This window comes from Bos grunniens, chromosome 19, assembly GCF_055505025.1.
Source record: "Bos grunniens cultivar Pamir isolate PY7600 chromosome 19, Bosgru_T2T1.0, whole genome shotgun sequence".
NCBI classification, from domain to species: domain Eukaryota; kingdom Metazoa; phylum Chordata; class Mammalia; order Artiodactyla; family Bovidae; genus Bos; species Bos grunniens.
The window spans coordinates 63358964-63366937 of NC_141183.1; positions in this window are offsets into that span (position 1 = coordinate 63358964).

The window sequence follows — 7974 nt, forward strand, 5'->3', positions numbered from 1 at the left end:
TAAAACTCTAATTGTAAAACATAGGTAGAACACTCTTGCAAGAGGATCTTTTTTGAGCCACCAGGTATAGTAATGAACATAAAAACAAAAATTAAAAAATGAGATCTAGTTAAACTAAAAAACCTTGTCACATAAAAGGGAACTGTAAACAAAACAAAGACACTCTCAAAATGGGAGAAAATATTTGCAAACTAACTAATCAAACAAGAAACCAATCTCCAAAATAAGCAAATAGCTCCTATAGCTCAATATCAAAATAAATAAACAACCCAGTCAACAAATGGGTTCAGTTCTGTCGCTCAGTCCTGTCAGACTCTCTGACCCCATGGACGGCAGCACACCAGGCCTCCGGGTCCATCACCAACTGCTGGAGCTTGCTTAAACTCATGTCCACCGAGTCAGTGATACCATCCAACCATTTCATCCTCTGTCAGCCCCTTCTTTTCCTGCCTTCAATCTTTCCCAGCATTGGGGTCTTTTCCAAGGAATCAGTTCTTTGCATCTGGTGGCCAAAGTATTGGAGTTTCAGCTTCAACATCAGTCTTTCCAGTAAATATTCAGGACTGATCTCCTTTAGGATCGAGTGGTTGGATCTCCTTGCAGTCCAAAGAACTCTCAAGAGTCTTCTCCAACACAACAGTTCAACAGCATCAATTCTTTGATGCCCAGCTTTCTTTATAGTCCAGCTCTCAGATCCATACATGACTGCTGGAAAAACAATAGCTTTGACTAGATGGACGTTTGTCAGCAAAGGCACATCTATGCTTTTTAATATACTGTCTAGGTTGGGCATAGCTTTTCTTCCAAGGAGCAAGCATCTTTTAATTTCATGGCTGCAGTCACCATCTGCAGTGATTTTGGAGCCCCCCCTCCCCCGCCAAAGAAAATCTGTCACTGTTTCCATTGTTTCCCCATCTATTTGCCATGAAATGATGGGACCAGATGCCATGATCTTCGGTTTTTGACTGTTGAGTATTAAGCCATCTTTTTCACTCTCCTCTTTCACTTTCATCAGGAGGCTCTTTAGTTCTTCCTCTCTTTTTGCCATAAGTGTGGTGTCATTTGTATGTCTGAGGTTGTTAATATTTCTCCTGGAAATCTTGACTCCAGCTTGTGCTTCATCCAGTCTGGCATTTTGGATGATGTACTCTGAATATAAATTAAATAGGCAGGGTGACAATACACAGCTTTGAGGTACTCCTTTTCCTGTTTGGAACCAGTCTGTTATTCCATGTCTAGTTCTAACCATTGTTTCTTGACCTGCATACAGATTTCTCTGGATACAGGTAAGGTGGTCTGGTATTTCCATCCCTTGAAGAATTCTCCAGTTGTTTTTTTTTTTTTTTTTCGTGATCCACACAGTCAAAGCCATCAGATTTGAGCTGAGCAGGCAGTCTCAACAGATGAGTCAAAAGTCTAAATAGAAATTGATCCAAAGAAGACAGACCAATGGCCAAAAGACATATGAAAATATGCTTAATATCACTAGGTATTAGAGAAGCACTGCAATGAGGTATCAGCTAACACCAATAAACTACCATACAACCAAGCAATCTCACTCCTGGGCATATATCCAGAGAAAATCATAATTTGAAAAAATGCATGCAACCCAATGGATATTGCAGCAGTATTTACAAGATCCATGATATGAAAGCAACCTAAATATCCTTCAACAGAGTAATGGATAAAGAAGAAGTGGTACATATATACAATGAAATATTACTAATCCATCAAAAAGAACAAAATAATGCCAATTACAGCAACATGTATGGACCTAGAGATTGTCAAACTGAGTGAAGTAAGGCAAATAGAGAGGAAAAAAAAAAAAAACATACCATGTATCGCTTATATGCAGAATCTTTAAAAAGACTACAAATGAACTTGTCTACAAAACAGACATAGAGTTACATATGAAGACAATAAACTTATAGTTATTAGGGGGAGAGTTGAGGGATGGATAAATTGGACAATTGGAATTGACACATATACACTATGGTATATAAACTATATAATTTTTAAAAATTTACTGTATTAATTGTACTGATCTAATTTTTACCTAATTTTACTCTCTGTGTTTCCAGTGTCAGCTACTTTTTATTCTTTTTCCCTCAGCTAAACATCACATTTTTGGAAAGTCCTTCTTGATTACATTCTCCATAGTAGAATCATCCCTTATATTTCTGTCACAGTACCCTATTTGTTGCCTTAGATGCAGTTAAGACTAAAACTAGCTTTTTAAATTATCTAATTCTTTATCATCTGACTCTGTTCTAGAAGTATAAGTATTAATAAATGCAGGGAGAAACATTTATAGGGTTGTCCCCCTGTTATATTAATTGCTATGTCCTTACACACAGCATGGCCTTCCCAGGTGGTGCTACTGCTAAACAACCCACCTGGCAGTGCAGGAAACATGAGACAGACGTTTGACCCCTGGGTCCAGAAAATCCCCTGAGAAAGGGCATGGCAACCCGTTCCAGTATTCTTGCCTGGAGAATCCTATGGACTGAAGATCCAGACAGGCTACAGGCTGCAGGGTCGCAAAGAGTCAGATACAAACTGAGGCAACTTAGCACACACACACAGACTCATAGTATAGTTCATGGCATGAAACAGGTACACTAAATTAAAATAATAATAATAAGTGGATATCAGTTATCATGTGTAAATAAGTGACATAACCTTTGTATATTTAGCAAAACATGAAGGCAAAATTAATTGATTATTAAATCAAAGGAAAGAAAAACTTGCTATGGCAAGTAAGGAAATATTTGATAGGCTAGTTGCCATTAGTACAAAATGATTGAGAATGAATATTGTTCTTGACTGTCAATAATCTCAACATGATTATAAAGATATTTTCTCTCCTTCTACATCTTTCTGATTCTAATTCTGTGGTGTGGTTTAATCGGATCTTTACATAAATATGCACTCAGATTTTAGTGGAAAATCCCAATGAATTTAATTAAGCAAGAATCAGTCTTGGACACATTCCAGTTCTAATGAGGTTAGAAGGGATAAAATGTCCAGTTATCTTTACCCCCACAGGAGGAAAATGATATTATTTTAAAAACTAGTATAAATTTTATTGGAGGCCTTATGTTTGTCTAAAAAAGTGCATAACACACACATACACAAAAGAATGTCTTTCAAAATCTTAGCTACTCTGGCCACACCAACATACAGAATAAAACCAAACAATTGAATGGTACTGTAATATCTTGAAATCAGTAGGAAAATAAGTTATTTGAGATATATTTCCTTGGGAAATGGGTCTTTACCATCTTACATAAATATAGGATTTGCTGTTCTTTTTGACAAATTATCCTAACATGGCAAGCTTTTGCTTTTTCCATGGTAACCATGGAATTTCTTTAAACAACCTCTCATACAAATAAAACCTGTTTTCTGAGTAACAGAATATTCCACTGAGAAAATGGACAGACAACTGAAGGTAATAAAATATTTCCTGAAGCAATATGTGGTCTTTGCCCTCTTTCTTCATACTGGATGAGAGGAGAATTACAGGTCATTTTGAGTAATTTGACATCTTACTTCAGATTGTGACCAAGGCTCCTCAAGGTAAGATTATTTTAAAAATGGTGGTAATCAGGGTCACAGTTGTGTGACTCAACGATATTAAATCATTCTGAAATAAATCAAATTTACATCATCATCTTACCTTTGCTAGTTACAATCTGTTCTTTGGGGCAAATTAATGAGATGCTCTCTGCCTCAGTTATTTCAAATAAAAAGTCAAGATTACTGTTTTTGCAACTATAAATATTAAAGGTGACTAATTGTGAGGATGTGCCAGAATCCACTGTGGGAGTTTTCAACAGTTGAGAGATATAATCATAACAAGGTTTAAAGAGTATAATTCATGCTGTTTCAAGAGAATAAATTGTTGAAGGGGAGAATAAAAGTGGGGAGACTTGTTAGGAGTCTACAGCAGTGGGCCAGGAAGGAAATGAGATGGGTATGGCAGGAGATTATCAAATATGTGATATATTTTGAAAGTAAAGAAAGTAGAAATTGTTAATATTACCAATAAATAGTTTGAGGGAAATAAGTGATTGAAAAATAATGTGAAGTTTCTTTGTCTGAGCAATTATAATGAAGATGGTAACACTCAATGCCCTGGAGGAGGGCATGGCAACCCACTTAAGAGTTCTGGCCTGGAGAATCCCCATGGACAGAGGAGCTTGGCGGGCTTCAGTCCTTGAGGTCACAAAGTGTCGGATATAACTGAGCAACTAAGTACTGTTCTCAATGAAATGGGAAAATGATTTTTTAAAATATATAGTTGATTTACAGTATTGTGTTAGTTTCATGTGTACAATAAAGTGATTTAGTTATACATATATTTTTTTTCCTAATTCTTTTCTGTTTTAAGTTATTTTAAGATGTTTTATTTCTTGGCCCTATACAGTAAATCCTTTCTGTTTATACATTTTATGTACTGTGGTGTATATTTGTTAATTCCATACTCCTATTTTATCTGTCTTTATATATATACACACACACAGTCCATATCTTTAACCATTGATCTGTTGAAGGACACTGGACACATAGGTTGCATCCATATCTTAGCTTCTGAAATAGCACTGCTATTAACATTGGAGTGTGTGTATCTTTTCAAATTAGAATTTTCATCTCTTCTAGATAAATGTGCAGGCATGGGATTGCTAGATGATATGTTTACATTATTTTTATGTTTTTAGTAACTATCATACTGTTTTCTATAGTGGTTGGAATAATTTGCATTCTCATCAGCAGTATAGAAGGGAAAATAACTTTTTTATTGTGGAAAGTTTAAATGTAGGTTTATAAATAGTAAATTGATACCCAATTACAGATGTCAAAAATTGGAGATGTTTATGCAAGTTTGAAAATTAAGGTAGAGATATAGCTGAAGAAACACAATTTGACTAATGCAACATTTGCTGGTCAGGAAAAGGAGGAATGTCCCACTAACAGCCCTCGGAAAGAAGGTTCAGTGAGTTCTGAGATAATTCAGGGCAGTGACCATCTACTCATAGTTTGAGCTACTCACACTGAATGTGTAAAGTAGCTTGTGTATGTCTCAATAATACATCTTTGTGACATAACAGCGCATTTTTTCAGGGAATTCCTTTTCCATTTTCCTGTTCTTTCTCTTTTTCATTAAAACCCAACTAAAGTACTGATTTCTCAAAGAAGGCTTCTTTGATTTCAGATTGATTGGTTTATTTTTATACTATGACATTTGCATTTTGTGAATATTCTTATGATGACACTTAATACATGCATCCGGAATTGTCTGATCCCTCATTATGCATCATAGCACTGAGGGAAGAAAACCATATCTTATTTGATTTGGTAATTAAAATGTACATGACCCATTGGACACAAATAGGTACTACATCAGATCAGATCAGATCAGATCAGATCAGTCGCTCAGTCATGTCCAACTCTTTGCGACCCCATGAATCGCAACACGCCAGGCCTCCCTGTCCATCACCAACTCCCGGAGTTCACTCAGACTCACGTCCATCGAGTCAGTGATGCCATCCAGCCATCTCATCCTTTGTCGTCCCCTTCTCCTCCTGCCCCCAATCCCTCCCAACATCAGACTCTTTTCCAATGAGTCAACTCTTCGCATGAGTTGACTTCGCAAAGTACTGGAGTTTCAGCTTTAGCATCTTTCCTTCCAAAGAAATCCCAGGGCTTATCTCCTTCAGAATGGACAGGTTGGATCTCCTTGCAGTCCAAGGGACTCTCAAGAGTCTTCTCCAACACCACAGTTCAAAAGCATCAGTTCTTCGGGGCTCAGTCTTCTTTACAGTCCAACTCTCACATCCATACATGACTACTGGAAAAACCATAGCCTTGACTAGACGAACCTTTGTTGGCAAAGGTTCTGATTTTGAATATGCTATCTAGATTGGTCATAACTTTCCTTCCAAGGAGTAAGCATCTTTTAATTTCATGGCTGCAGTCACCATCTGTAGTGATTTTGGAACCCAGAAAAATAAAGTCTGACACTGTTTCCACTGGTTCCCCATCTATTTCCCATGAAGTGATGGGACCGGACGCCATGATCTTCATTTTCTGAATTTTGAGCTTTAAGCCAACTTTTTCACTCTCCACCTTCACTTTCATAAAGAGGCTTTTTAGTCCCTCTCACTTTCTGCTATAAGGGTGGTGTCATCTGCATATTTGAGATTATTGATATTTCTCCTGGCAGTCTTGATTACAGCCTGTGCTTCTTCCAGCCCAGTGTTTCTCATGATGTACTTTGCGTACAAGTTAAATAGAGTGACAATATACAGCCTTGATGAACTCCTTTTCCTATTTGGAACCAGTCTGTTGTTTCATGTCCAGTTCTAACTGTTGCTTCCTGACCTGCAATACAAATTTCTCAAGAGGCAGGTCAGGTGGTCTGGTATTCCCATCTCTTTCAGAATTTTCCACAGTTGATCATGATCCACATAGTCAAAGGCTTTGGCATAGTCAATAAAGCAGAAATAGATGTTTCTCTGGAACTCTCTTGCTTTTTCCATGATCCAGCGGATGCTGGAAATTTGATCTCTAGTTCCTCTGCCTTTTCTAAAACCAGCTTGAACATCAGGAAGTTCACAGTTCACGTATTGCTGAAGCCTGGCTTGGAGATTTTTGAGCATTACTTTACTAGTGTGTGAGATGAGTGCAATTGTGCGGTAGTTTGAGCATTCTTTGTCATTGCCTTTCTTTGGGATTGGAATGAAAACTGACCTTTTCCAGTCCTGTGGCCACTGCTGAGTTTTCCAAATTTGCTGGCATATTGAGTGCAGCACTTTCACAGCATCATCTTTCAGGATTTGGAATAGCTCAACTGGAATCCCATCACCTCCACTAGCTTTGTTCGTGGTGATACTTTCTAAGGCCCGCTTGACTTCACATTCCAGGATGTCTGGCTCTAGGTCAGTGATCACACCATCATGCTTATCTGGGTTGTGAAGATCTTTTTTGTACAGTTCTTCTGTGTATTCTTGCCATCTCTTCTTAATATCTTCTGCTTCTGTTAGGTCCATACCATTTCTGTCCTTTATCAAGCTCATCTTTGCATGAAATGTTCCTTTGGTATCTCTGATTTTCTTGAAGAGATCTATAGTCTTTCCCATTCTGTTGTTTTCCTCTGTTTCTTTGCACTGATCGCTGAGGAAGGCTTTCTTATCTCTTCTTGCTATTCTTTGGAACTCTGCATTCAAATGTTTATATCTTTCCTTTCTCCTTTGCTTTTCACTTCTCTTCTTTTCACAGCTATTTGTAAGGCCTCCCCAGACAGTCATTTTGCTTTTTTGCATTTCTTTTCCATGGGGATGGTCTTGATCCCTGTCTCCTGTACAATGTCACGAACCTCATTCCAAAGTTCATCAGGCACTCTATCTATCAGATCTACTGCGGGCAGAAATCCCTCAGAAGAAATGGAGTGGCCATCATGGTCAACAAAAGGGTCTGAAATGCAGTACTTGGATGCAATCTCAAACATGACAGAATGATCTCTGTTCGTTTCCAAGGCAAACCATTCAATATCACACATCACCGACTCAATGGACATAAGTTTGAATAAACTCTGGATGTTGGTGATGGACACGGAGGCCTGGCATGCTGCAGTCCATGGGGTCACATGAGTCAGAAACGACTGAGTGACTGAAATGAACTGAACTGAACTGATATGATGAGTTAAGGAAAGTAAACACTCTAAATTCATTTTAGCTAATGGAAAACTTTATCACATTTATCTTTCCAAGAGTGCAACTTTGTTTTAGAATTAATGAGACACATTACAGATTCTGAAAAATACTCAATGTGATATGACATAAATTTTTGTTCACTTCTCTGCACACAAAGGCAGCTAATGTTAATATTTGAAGTTTGTGTCTTACTTTTGTATCTATTAATTAGTTTCTTATGTGAAAGTGTTTGTCTCTCAGTCCTGTCTGACTTTTT